Here is a 14,606-nt window from a genome sequence, read left to right as displayed (position 1 = left end):
TACTAGCAAACCCACCAAGACGGTGAAGGTTTATCCTTTACCCAAGTGTTTTGGTAATAGGATTAAAGAGTAATGGGAGCATTCTAAGCGTACCTTTACTATTTCCAAGTGCATTGCTAGACGCTATCCGTTTGAGGAATCCCTCATTAAGAAATGGACGGTACCACCAGTGGTGGATCCACCTATTTCCAGACTGAATAAAGCCACGGTTATTCCAGTGGAGGACGCTTCGTCCTTTAAGGATTCGGTGGACCGGAAGGTAGAAGCGGAGTCCCGCACTATCTTTTCCCTGATAGGGTCAGCCTTTAGACCAGTAATTGTCATTGGTCTAGTTTCTCAGACATTAACGGAATGGGCGAGATTGGTGCGCCAGGACCTGAAGGGGAAAGATATCCCCCAGGCAACATCTGATTTGATGGAACAGATTATACAAGGAGTACAGTTTGTCTGTGACGCAGCCTTGGATGCTACCCCCCTATTAGGGCATGCATCTATGTCAGCGGTAATCCTCAGACGTGTGCTGTGGTTAAAATGCTGGTCAGCGGACCTAGGTTCCAAAAAGACCTTGGCGAATCTCCCCTTTCAGGGGAATCGCCTATTTGGGGCCACCCTAGATGAGATCATTAAGGATGCCACTGGGGGCAAAAGCACTTTTTTTGCCACAGGCTGCTAAAGCTAAAGGACCTCGTAACAAGCGCGGACCTTTCTTTACCGCCCATAAAGGGTTCGTTCGCTCTGCTGGAGCAAGCGGGAAGGGCAAAACTCCTCTAGGAGGGTTCAAGAAGGGCTGGTCGGACAAACAAAAGACCGACTCAGCCAAACCTGAAGCAAATGATTACACAGCCTGAAGGTGCGCCCCCACCCGGCTTGAGGGTGGGGGGACGTCTTCACCGGTATTCAGAGCATTAGATCGAGCATCGACCACTGCTACATTCCAACATTTAAGTACTACAGGGAGCGGTAGTTACCGTTCCCTGAACAGATCATTTTCTTTACCTTTTCCAAAGATTAGCCTCAGTTCCCCACAAGAATCGGATCCGGTTGAACAGACCGACCAAGGAGCCTCTAGCCGGGTGACTTCGGTCCCTAATGTTCAACCAGGAGAAATCACCACTCCTGATAGGAATCAGGTGTCTGATAAATGTGTGGGAACAGAGAACGATCAGACTTTGTCGGATTGCCGGGGCCAGATAGCTCTAGGGCAGCCTGGTTCGGATCCAGTCAGCTCCAGTTGTCCTGGAAATTCTAGGCTGGCCTCGTCAAGCCGGTCTGGCCGACTTGGACATGCTGGTCGCGAACGCTCCTTGGGAACTTCTACTCAGGGAGTGTCTGCGGTCTCAAGGACCGATCTTCCATTGTGCTTTACAGTCGCTGGTTTTAATGGCCTGGCCATTGAGACCCAGGTACTGAAGGACAGAGGGTTGTCAGCTTCAGTTATTCCTACGCTAATTAAGGCAAGGAAAGCGACTTCCAGCAAGGTCTATTATCGCACATGGAAGACGTATATCGCTGGTGCGAATCTTTAGGATTTCCTCCACGTACCTATTCGGTGACCCGAATATTGGCCTTTCTGCAAAAGGAGGTTGAGCAGAAACTAGCCTTGAGCACCATCAAGGGTCAGGATTCAGCATTAGCAATCTTCTTTCAGAAGCCTTTGGCTACTAAGTCCTTGGTGCGGAATTTCATCCAGGGGGTGCGGCACCTGGCTCCACCAGTCCGCGCGCCCTTACCGCCCTGGGATCTTAATTTGGTTTTGTCGGTTCTGCAGAAACCTCCCTTTGAAAACATCAGGGAGATTCCCTTGCTTACTTTATCCCAGAAGGTGGCCTTCTTGGTGGCTATCACTTCTGCACGCAGGGTGTCAGAACTGGCTGCATTGTCATGCCAGTCCCCATATTTAGTGATTCATAGGGATAAGGTAGTTCTTCATCCTAAGCCATCCTTTCTTCCAAAGGTGGTTTCAGACTTTCATCTGAATGAAGATATTGTACTACCTTCCTTGTGTCCTCAGCCCAATCATCATCGGGAACATGCGTTGCATTCCTTGGATGTGGTTCAGGCAATCAGGGTATACCTGAATGCTACGGAATCGTTCCGTAAGACGGATTCACTTTTTGTGATCACGGATGGCCCCAGAAAGGGGTTGCCTGCATCTGCCGCGACTATCTCCAAATGGATTAGACAGACGGTGGTACAGGCTTATTCTATTAAGGGTCGGAATCCTCCGTTCCCTGTTAAGGCGCACTCCACTCGAGCGCTCAGTACTTCCTGGGCCTTCCGCCATCAGGCGTCAGTGGTCCAGGTATGTAAGGCGGCCACCTGGTCGTCGGTACATACCTTTACAAAATTTTATAAGATGTGATTAATTGATGTGATGGCATCGGCGGATGCCTCATTTGGCCACAAGGTTTTGCAGGCCGCAATTTGAGGAGACCGGTGGTCTACCTCGAGGGTTTTTTTCTGTTGGAATTTTCTATTGAGTCTCATCTTTGATTGATGAGCATTGAAAACTTCTAGTTGGCACCGGTTGGGCCTTCTAGATTGGATTTGATTTCCATTTTCCCACCCCTCATTTGTGGTACTGCTTTGGGACGTCCCGAGTTGTTATGAATCAACGAGGACTACGTCTGTCAATGAGCGACAGAGAAAAATGGATTTTTGTAAAATCTTACCGTAAAATCCTTTTCTCTTAAGCTCATTGACAGACGTAGTACCCGCCCCTCTGTTTTGAGTTGGGTTGGGTTAAATTCTCTAAACACTGCTTTGTGACATAACTGATTTGCTGTAGCAGAGAGAGAGAGGATATACCCTCTGGAACTGCCCCTAAGGTGTGGCCAGAATGTTTTCTTTCCTGTCTAGTCCTACTCCTGTAGAGGGCAGCATAACCCGAGTTGTTATGAATCAACGAGGACTACGTCTGTCAATGAGCTTAAGAGAAAAGGATTTTACGGTAAGATTTTACAAAAATCAATTTTTTCTGTGGTCTGGTGGCTCTCCCCTGCAGTTGGGGTACTACTTCCTACCTAACCCCATGGAATATCTTCACAACAGATGCAAGTATGCTAAGCTGGGGGGTCCTAGACACCCTGTTGGTGCAGGGGACTTGGTCATTGGGGGAATTCTGTCTCCCACTCAACATTTGGAAAGAGAGTGGCATGGGTATCTCTGCAACACTGGACCACCTGGCTGAAGGGTCATTCAATATGGATTTAGTTGGACAATGGTAGTAACACAAAACTAGAAAACGTACAATTTCTTGGGAAATTGTGTGAAGTGTTCTTGCCGTTTGTGTGTGTGTGTGGGGGGGGGGGTGTGTATGTGGTTTGTGTGTGGTGTGGGTGTGGTGTGTGTGTGTGGTGTGGTTTGTGTCTGGTGTGTGGGTGTGGTGTGTGTGTGTGTGTGGGAGTGGCAGCAGTTAAGAAATTATGAAAACTATCAGGACTATGGCTTAGCCGTGGACATTTATAGTGGCAGCAGGGATATCTGAACATTTTGATATAAGATTTGTGTAGGTGGGTTTGAAAATGAGGGAGTGGTGGCAGTTTAGAAATCATGTCCTGATTTTTCAGCTCCCACTCTAGTGTTGAACATTCTGCCATTCATTCCTATAGGACCAATTTCGTCACAAAAACGCTGATATTTCATGAACCATTAGGCCAAAAGTTCCACAAAGTAATAGCACAGCAATCGGGAACAATCTGCACGTTTCGGTATATTACTGTCTATGTAGTGTAAAAACTGTGGGAGGAGTTAATATGGTAAATTTGGCTATAATAATAAGAATACATATGTGAGCTAACAGTATGTGATCTTGCCATGCAAGAACACTTAATAAATATTCAGGGAGGAACCAGCAATTCAGCTTTGGCAAGAGCAGAAGCTGTTCACACCCCAAGGTGGCACATTGACAGGTAGACTACATTCAGGGGACTAGGTTTTATACCCAGGGGTGTTCCAAGACTTGTATTGCAGGTGTGGGAAGCTGGATGTAGACTTTTTGATCACAGCATTCCTCTAACGCTCTAGATGAATTTGTCTCCAGGTGCAGGGTTCTCTGTTGAAGCAATGGACTCTCTGGTAGTTTTGTGGGGTCAGTACAGTCTACTCTGTGCCTTTTTCCCTTTTCTGTTTTTCAATCTCTTGCTCATCTTCTCCACGGGATTGAGATAGAGAGCATTCAGGTATTTCCACTAGTTCTGGATTGTCCCAGGCAGCTGATGTACACTAACCTGCCAGAATATTGATGGCTGTTTTGTGGGTTCTCCCAGACAGATTAGATCCTTAGTCCCATGAACAATCTTACCATCCTGCTTAACAGTCACTTTACTGTTTTGGCGGTTATAAAGAGTCTGGGGTCTCTCTGATTCAGTGATTTACGTGCCGTGAACACTAGGAAGCCTAAATAAAAGACGTCAATCTTTTGGGTGTCTTCTTTTTTTGTGATTAAGTAGGAGTAGCAGTATGTTGGTCCCTATTATTATTAAAGAGGGCTTCCAAATTCTGATGACTCCTCCTCCTGCAGACCCTACTAACCATCTGCTAGGGTTGTGGGGAAGAGGCCCTTGTCTTCAACGACATAGGTGCGATTTTTTTCCATTCTTGCTGTGCGACAAGCTACAGCAAAATTTACCTTTACAGAGAAAAATAACTTATACAAGTTAAATTGCCAGGAGATAACATTTCATTGCCAAGCTTCTTAACGAAAAAAAAAAAAAGCACACAAACCCCTCCAAAAGTCATTGCAGACCCTTGCAAGGAGCTGTCCTATATAGCAAACAATTGTGTTGCAAATTTGAAAATGACTTGCTAAGCTATTGCTAGACTTACTAGGTTTTACAAGTTTGTTGCGCGATTACAGCAAGTCCGCATTGTGTGACTCCAGATCAAATTTATTTGCAAACATTCTGCAAGTCTGCTACAAGTTCTGGTTCAGTTATGTTGTGCAATAGTTATCCCACCACAGGGGGCACTGTGGCTGAATTTTCATGCTGTAGACTTGCAGAGCTCTTGCTGTTGACTCACCACTGCAACTTTGCTCTTGCTAGAAACTTGCCGTACAAATTTGCCACAAATGTGTACAACTTGCCAGCGAAAATGTACAGCAAGTTAACAGACTTACAATTCAATACTACCACAAATTTGTGGCAAGTTATCCCTGCTATCTGGGGTGTTGTATGTTTTTAAGAAATTTAATTTTAAGCACCTTCTGTACAACAACTTCTACCCATTCACAGGCAACATAAGGGAACCCCCATGTATGTTATTTAAAGAAATTGAGCATTTTTAATGTTGCTTTTTAAAACCTAATGCAATGTATTTAGTGCACCATGTACTGACAGAGTGATGAGTATTTCCTGTCCCATTCCTGAAACAAAATGTAGTTGGCTATCATTTATTAATGCATGGTGTGATTGCTGCTCATCCATAAAATCTAATTGATACACATTTCTATTGTTTCCACCTTGGAATTTTAATGAAGACTGTGTTTTATACCAGGGCCTGTACATTTTTAGATGTGCAATGTTTTATTTTGTACTTATAAAGTTATTGAATTTTTTTGTATTCTGTGAATGAATGCAAAGCTTCCTCTGGTTGGCTGAGGCAGAGAAGTGGGCAGATGATGTCAGCAAGTCTCCCTCAACTAATCAAAGGATGCTTTGTATTTATTCAAGAATGCAAAGCTCCCTTTGAATGGCTTAGCAGCACTCAGCTCAAATCTATTTTTGTCCAGCAATGGGATGGGAAGTCCTAGTCCCACTGCCAAAACACAGCGCTATATACTGTATGCAGTTGAGGCTATATGCAGTACTTTCTTTAGGGTGTCCCAATGGTCAGAAATTAGGATTTCCACTGTGTCCTTCAATGAACAAAAGAGAAAAATAGGGTTTTTGTAATCACCATAAAATCCTTTTCTGTGTGCTCTGCTCAGTGACGGACACAAAACCTTCTGGTTGTTTTGTTTGTAGCTAGTTGTTTTCTACGTTCTATTTTGTGACTAACTGAGTTTCCTCTAACAGATGAGGTGTTTGGCTACTGTCATGCCTCCCTTAGGCTTTGCTTTTGTTTTTTGTTTAGTGCCCAACTCTTAAAGGTGGCAGTATAAGTAAGTGGTCATTGATTAGAAACCTCCAGTGAACAGAGAAAAATATTAAATATAATTACAAAAAAAATGTTTTTTTTTTTTACATTTCAACTGAGTTTCTTTATGTAAGATATGAGGCTAGGTGTCAATGTTTTATAGCCTTATTAGCAACTTGTAGTGTAAGTCAGATCTTAATAATTGGAAAAGATTATGAAAACAAAATTTAGAATAGGTAAATTTTAATCCAAAATTCTTGCAGTGTAAAATTTGTTCTTTCCCTATTAGCATGTTTTAGTTTCTTTGATATAAATATTCTCATGTATTTTAGGAAAAGACGTCTGCAGTGCAGAAAAAGTCCAACTAATGTCTGGAAATTAAAAAAAATAATAATAATTGTGTAACTCTTCCCCCATTGCAGATGAAGAATGTATTACTTGTTTTTTTTTTTTTTTTTAACACTTACCTTGAAAAAGCAGGGGATCTGGAACCTAATCTTCAGTGCTGGAATTTGGGTGGGCACTTCTACCAATGGCCAGGTCCCATTCATATTATAACAACTGTATATTTTATATGAAAAAAATGAGAATCATTGAGGGGCCAAAAGAGGGATAAATAGTGTGTTCTAGAAGAACATATTTTAGGTAGCTATAATCAGGACGGTTTATGAAAGGAGCTGAAAATATTTCAAATTATTAAGAAAATATTTCATATTTCAGTTTATTAAGAAAATAGTTGCTGGCTTTTTTTTTTCCCAAGGCACATGAGTGTCTGTAAACTTACTGTACTTTTTACTTTGCATTTTGAGGATTATCTTTATCTTTTAAATAAATCTCTCTTTTCTAGAGGCTTTAAAGTATGTTAAAGTAGCAGCTCAACTTCTTAAATCAGGATCTATGGATCAATCACAAGTGAATGGCATTGTTAGTAGAATGACACAGGTGAGATATTTTCAAATGGAAACAGACTGCTGTGTTACTTGATACTGATTTTTCTTTTTTCCTTTTGGCTGCACTTGCATTCTTTTGGATTTATTTTTTGCAGATTGTCTCTTTTGAAAAGCGACTTATTAAATAAAAAACATAGTATTTAGGGTACTATAGTAGTGCTTGTAGATAATTTAAAACTAGAGTATTAGGAAAGACATTACATTTAGACATAGCAACTATGGCAGTGAAATATTCAGTGCATATGTCTCTATTGTGAAAGCAGTCTTTACAAAAGTAATATGGGATTTTGTTAAAAAAAAAACAGATGTCATAACAGAAATGTACAGTAGGCTGGAGAAATGGAAATATAGGTACTGGATTACCAAGTCTAGGTATGACTCCTATTAGTAAATTTTGTTTGCTATAGGGAATTTGCCTTCAGAGAACAAGAGCCTTCTCTTGGCTTGTTTCTGATTTGGTTTCAACTGATGTGAGAAACGTAGACTGTCCTTATTGGTCTGCTTCTGACATTGCTAAAGCATTAAAAGATTCAGGATGTTCTGGGGATGGTTTACAACAGTAAACAGGCTGTTCAAGGGAAGTTTCATTTTGAAAAGGGAATTTTCTCCAGAGCTTAGTGAATGAGCAGAAACTCTTCTGATTCCATCCAGTCACCTGCATGCAAAAAAACTTTTTTTTTCTTTTCATGTGATTTGGTATTCTTTTCAAAGTGAAACTACATCACAGTCACTAAACCCAGGTGGATATTTGCTTGCATAGTGCAATTCTCTGTTCAAATTTAATACTTTAGGAAATCAACCCTCTTGAATGAAAGACCCAATACCAACCCTATTTTTTATATAGCTAAATTGTTGATTTTTTACATAAGAGAAATGTTTTGGATAATTAACACTTTTGTCATCAAAAAATGCAGCAAGTGATGCAAACATTTATTTTTAATACTGTGTTACTTTTATACTGTATTAATAATCACAGACTTTATGAGCTAGCAGTCTCATGGATGTAACAACATAAAAACATAAAAAAAAAAAACAAAAAAGAAACTCACAATTTTTACAATTTTCTTTACATCACATAAAATTCAATATGAAAGTAAAAACCATAAATTGCTGCTACCTCTATTCATAAATTCTCATTTGTTTACAATAGTCAGAGGTCACAACCCCCTTCCCAGGTTCTAATTTAACCTAACGTATGACCTATATTTTACAATTTGGAATTTTTTCGTAGAAAACATAATGTGTTTGTAGATCTATGACTTCTTTCTACACATTTCAGAAATTTTGTTCACTTCTTAAGGAGGTAAATGGTGGTGGGCATGGATCTCAGAGAGTAACTTGCCATGATAAAATAAAGTGCCATATTTTTGCTCATATGTCCAACCCAATCCAGCAATGGGGAAGGGAGAGGAGGGGAAACCCTCCAAGGATGCTACTTCAAAAATGGACTCCCACCTTTAATCACTACTGCCCCTGATATTCAATTAGCCCTGAGAAGTAAGGAGGGGAAATAAGGGATCCATATATAATATCTTGTAAAATAATGGCAAAAACATACCCCATCCTTCACATCATGTGGGCAGGCAGTTTCTTATTTGTATCAAACTTTATTAAAAAAACAATAAAATTCAGATACATATTAGACAGCACATTACTCCAGCTCCTATAATGGTGGTTTTTGACATACACTATATTGTCGAAAGTACTGCCTTTACATGCACATGAAATTTAATGGCATCCCAGTCTTAGTCTGTAGGGTTCAATTGTGAGGTCCATAAAGACATGGATTAGCAAGTTTGGTATGGAGGAACTAGACTGGCCTGCACAGAGCCCTGACCTCAACCCGATAGAACACCTTTGGGATAAATTAGAGTGCAGACTGCAAGCCAGGCCTTCTTGTCCAACATTAATGCCTGACCTCACAACTGCACTTCTGCAAGAATGGTAAAACATTCCCATAGACACACTACTAAACCTTGTGGACAGCCTTCCCAGAAGAGTGGAAGCTGTTATAGCTGTAAAGCGTGGGCCAACTTGATATTGAACCCTATGGACTAAGACTGGGATGCCATGAAAGTTCATGTGCGTATGGACAAGAGATCGACCAATTATCGGCAAAGCCGATATATCGAGGGCCGATGTAGACTTTCCCCGATATATTGTTTTTTTATTTACCGATATTGCCGATATTTCAGGGAAAGTGGTTGTACTGGGGTGATGCCTGCAGCTGGAGGCATCACCCCGATACCGGTGTCCATAGCCGACGGTCGGCTATCTTGTAATGACAACGGATGCGGCTGAGAAGCCGCTCGGCTGTCATTTTAAGGAGCGGGAGGGAACGTCCCCCCCCTCCCACAGCCAAGCTTGGCGTTTTGAATGCTTAAGTGCAGAGGAGGGGTTTGGGGTCTTTTAGACCCCCATATCCCTCCGTCACAGTACCTGTAGACATTAAAAAAAAAAATGTAATGTCCGAAAATATCGGCAGATATCGGCCGATACGCGATGACCAAAATATTGGTAACGGCGGTAAAAAAAAACGATATCAGTCGATCACTAGTATAGACGCACGAGTCCCAATGCTTTTGACAATATAGTGTATATGTCTGCAAATAAACTATTTAACCAAAAGTATTGGGGCACCTGCCTTTTTTCACCCGGCATGAAGTTTAATGGCATCAAGAAGGTTTCAATATTAAGTTAGTCCACTCTTTGCAGCTATAACAGCTTCAACTCTTCAGAGAAGACTGACCACAAGGTTTAGGAGTGGGTCTATAAGAATGTTTTACTATTCTTCCAGAAGCGCATTTGTGAGGTCAGGCATTGATGTGGATGAGAAGCCCTGGCTCACAGTCTCTGCTCCAATTCATCCCAAAGGTGTTCTATTGGGTTGAGGTCAGGTCTCCAGCTAAGTTCCTCCACCCCAAACTCATTCATCCATAGCTGCCAAGGCTGGGCCAACTCCAGGACTCTAGCCAAGTTCCTCCACCCCAAACTCGTTCATCCATAGCTGCAAAGGGTGGGCCAACTCAATATTGAACGCTACAGATTACGACTGGGATGCCATTAAAGTTTATGTTTGGCAGGCATCCCAATACTTTTGGTAATACAGTGTAAAAATAAAAAAAATAAATTGCAATCTAATACAATGATGTATGATTTTTATAAAGGACAGTCATGTTTCCAAAATAATCATTCATGGTAAATTTGGTATACCTACAGAGAAGGGCTGCTTAGAAGGGAAGAGAAGGGGTCAGAGCCTTACAACCTATATCTAGATGCTACTTTTTCTGTGTTTCCCATCAGGTAATGAAGAAACTACCAATATTCAATCCCTAATTAAATCCGCTGTAGGTAACCCAATTGTTTTTAACCATATATTATTTACTTTACTAATTGTGAATATATATATTTTCTTATTTGCTGATATGGTTGGTCACATATTGTTTTGAAAGGGTATCAGGGTCCATACATTTTAACCTGCAGATGTGTTCTGAGTCTTTGAAAAGATGAGGAAGTTTTAACAAAACAGTATTTATCGGTATACTTACTTCAGATCAGTGAGTTAAAGTATTGAATCCATAGAATCAGATAAAAGCCATGAAGCTGGCATTTAAAAAAATAAAAAAGCTGAACCTAACTTACCTGAATTAGTGCATTCTTTCTACTTGATAGTAATTGTTTAAATATCAATGCCTAAATTCAATAAATGGGTCTATATTTTAAAATGTCACACTTCCTTGATTTTTTTTTTTTTTTTTTTTTAGATGCTTTTAAATATGAATAATATCACATGTGAAGATTTGGTTGATTTTTTTAGGATTGCTTTTAAGCTTCAAAATACTTCACTTCCAATGAATACTAGAATGCTGCTGTGCTCTTATTTTGAGTCATTGGACATAGCAAATATAATAAATAAATCAGAAATTTTTTCAGAGATTGTAAGTATATGTTTCTATGTTCACATTAAAATTACATATGGCAATTGTTGATATCTTCTCCTTTGTTGTAAAATATGCTGATCAAATATACACTGATATTTAGAAGCCAGCATGTTTTATTTATGAAGACAAGTACGTTTTATGTAAATTTAGCCCATGTACAAGAAGGTTTTAAATTCTTTGTACACCTTATTTAGGATAAGGTATTTTTTACTTTTCCTTGAAATGCGGATTGCTAATACTCTAAATATAAAATATTCAGCATTTTTTTTTCCTTCTTAACTCTGCATATGCAAATTGGTGACCATATTTACACCTCTTCGACAGTGCAATCTCATACTGCCAGAACAGGAAACATCAGGTTAGCTAACATAGGAATAAGGCAATATGGGGGAGATTTACTAAAACTGGAGCACACTGATGCAGCTGTGCATAGTAACCAATCAGCATCTAACTTCAGGTTGTTCAATTAAGCTTTGATAATAAGCTCCTGTTCACATCATCGCAATTTATCATGCGATTTGACAGGTCAAATTGCATGTCAAATCGCAGCCTATTGCCTGCAATGGGAGCATCCCATTCGGTGCGACGTCAACTTTGTGGCTCTGCACCATTTCTAAAAGTAGTTAACTGCACTACTTTTGGCGACTTCGGGGGCAATTTCAATAGACATCTGTGCATGAAGCTGCACAGATGTGTTTGAAGTCATCCCCGAAGTCGGACTGAAATGCGACTTTGAAATCGTGCGAGTACAGATGAACTCACGCGATTTCAAAAGCGTGTTCAGTGTGAACGAGGGCTAAAACCGAGAAGTTGATTGGTTACTATGCACAGCTGCACCAAATTCTGTGTGCACCAGTTTTAGTAAATCCCCCCCCCCCCCATATGCATTGGCAATCTAGTGGTGTGTCATGTACCAAGTTTGTGACATTTGTATTTGTTTTTTTTCCAACCCTTCAGTTTGCATGACTGCTGACTGCAGCATTTGTTTATCACTGCACTTGGGATAATTTTTCACTTATAACAAATACATAAAGGAGTATTTATTAAGATAAGCAGATTTGATTGGTAGTAATTGTAAAATGGTGAATACAAGGCTGGCAAATACTACAAACACCTCATCTGAAGGTAATAAAATCACATCTGATGGTAAATACAGATCACAATATATGTCCTTTCAGTGCAGAACTACTAGTCCAAGCATAGCATGTGTAAGAATGGATCCAGTTGCTAATTACGTAAAGTGAAATAATAACTAATGAAAATTAGCACAATAGCTAGTACATAATTGATAATTCATTACATAATAGACGTCCATTACTAATAACAATTACTAATAATTTTAATACATAAACAATAAATACCAATTAGGAATCCATTACTTCAATCCGATAATTTTTTATTTTACAATTACAATTATAATTGTTTTAAGTTGCTTTTATACTGTTTTCAGCAAAATTAAAAAGCAATATCATACCTAGGTAATTTTTTACTTCTGTGATTTTGTTTATTAGATTTCAGTAGAAAATAATCATACATAGGCTGTTCTGTAGGAAACAATTATTAGAAAATAATATTCTGCTCTATTTAATCGAGGAAAAACTTTGTTTCATACTACAGTACAGCTTTATTTAAATAACAAATCAAATACTATAACTAAATCTGCCCTATACAATTTTGTAAAACTTCCAAACTGAAATTTTTTTTAACTTTTTGAGTAAAAGGGGCAAAAGCATGGTCCATTATAGCAATATTTTTATGGGAATTTGTGCTCATGCAATGCTTTAACTAGCAAAAGACAATCATGAACTGCTCTGTGAGCTCATCATAGATCTGTGGCTTTGCTCCTCTCCACGGCTTTTAAACTAGGGAATGGGGGGGAGGGTACAGATGTAGAATTACCCAGTGGAAAGCAAGTTTCAGAGGGCAGAAATGGGGGCATTAGCGATAGGGTGTGCGGAGCTCCTATACCCAGGGTGGGTACGGGGAAAAATCAAGAGAGCAGCCTAAAAACATCAAAAGAGGATAAATATAACCGATCAAAATTACGAGGTTTGTATACCAATGCCAGAAGCCTGGCCAACAAGATGGGAGAGCTGGAGCTGCTGATATTTGAGGAGGACTTAGATTTTGTGGGGATAACTGAGACTTGGTTTGACAGCTCTCATGACTGGATGGCGTCCATTCAGGGGTATTCCCTTTATCGCAGAGATAGAGAAAGTAAAAAAGGGGGAGGGGTATGTTTGTATATTAAGAACAGTATACAGGTAAATATGAGGGATGATATTAATAATGGAGCTATGGACGAGGCAGAATCCCTATGGGTAGAGCTTCAAAGGGAAGGCACGGCGGGGAAGGTAATATTGGGCGTATGCTATAGGCCCCCCAACCAGAGGGAGGAGGGTGAGGCGGACCTCATGTTACAGATAGGATTGGCAGCAAGGATGGGAAATGTCATTATAATGGGGGACTTTAATTATCCAGATATAGACTGGGCAGAAGGAACCGCACACTCAGCCAAGGCTCGGCAGTTCCTAAATGTTTTGCAGGACAATTTCATGGGTCAGATGGTGAATGCACCGACAAGAAGCAATGCGGTACTTGACCTACTGATTACCAACAATACAGACCTGATCACGGATATAGAAATACGGGACAACTTAGGGAACAGTGACCATAGGTCAATTGGTTTCAGTATTAATTACAGTAATAGGAAACACAAGGGTAATATAAGGACACTGAATTTCACAAGAGCCAATTTCCCTAAACTGCGCTCGCTGCTAGAAAATATCAAATGGGATAGAACCCTGGGAACAAAGAACACGGAGGAAAAATGGGAGTGCTTCAAGAGCATACTTAACAAGGGAGTGGGCCAGTGCATTCCACAGGGAAATAAATTTAAAAGAGCAAAACTAAACCCTGGGTGGCTAAACTCCAACATTAAAATGTATATTAGAGCTAAAGAAAAGGCCTTCAAAAAATACAAGACTGAGGGGTCATTGGCAGCATTTAAGCACTACAAAGAGTGTAATAAGAAATGTAAAGATGAAATCAGGGCGGCTAAAATAGAACACGAGAGACATATAGCGGAGGAGAGCAAAAAGAACCCCAAGAAGTTCTTTAAGTATATAAACAGTAAGAAAGCCAGGCCAGAGCACATTGGCCCCATAAAAGATGATAAAGGAAAAATGGCCACTGAGGACAGAGAAAAGGCGGAAGTGTTAAATAATTTCTTTTCTTCAGTCTTCACAAAGGAATCGGGGGGCTACACGAAACCCGCTTGTAAGGCCGAACTAAATAATACACCTCAGGAAGTGCCGCCATGGCTAACAGAGGATAGACTTAGAGCTAAACTAGAGAAACTTAACATAAATAAATCCCCGGGACCGGATGGCTTGCACCCGAGGGTTCTTAATGAGCTCAGCCAGGTGATTGCCAGACCATTATTCTTGATCTTGAAGGATAGTTTACAGACGGGTATGGTGCCAGCTGATTGGAAAAAAGCCAACGTGGTACCAATATTTAAAAAGGGGCCGAGATATATCCCGGGTAACTATAGGCCGGTCAGCCTAACATCAGTAGTCTGCAAAATTTTGGAGGGGATGATAAGGGACCACATACAAGACTTTAGTAATGAAAA

This window comes from Pelophylax lessonae (assembly GCF_965119305.1).
Source record: "Pelophylax lessonae genome assembly, chromosome: 5".
In the NCBI taxonomy this organism is placed as follows: domain Eukaryota; kingdom Metazoa; phylum Chordata; class Amphibia; order Anura; family Ranidae; genus Pelophylax; species Pelophylax lessonae.
The sequence above is the reverse complement of the archived record's forward strand: the minus strand, read 5'-3'. Positions refer to the sequence as shown.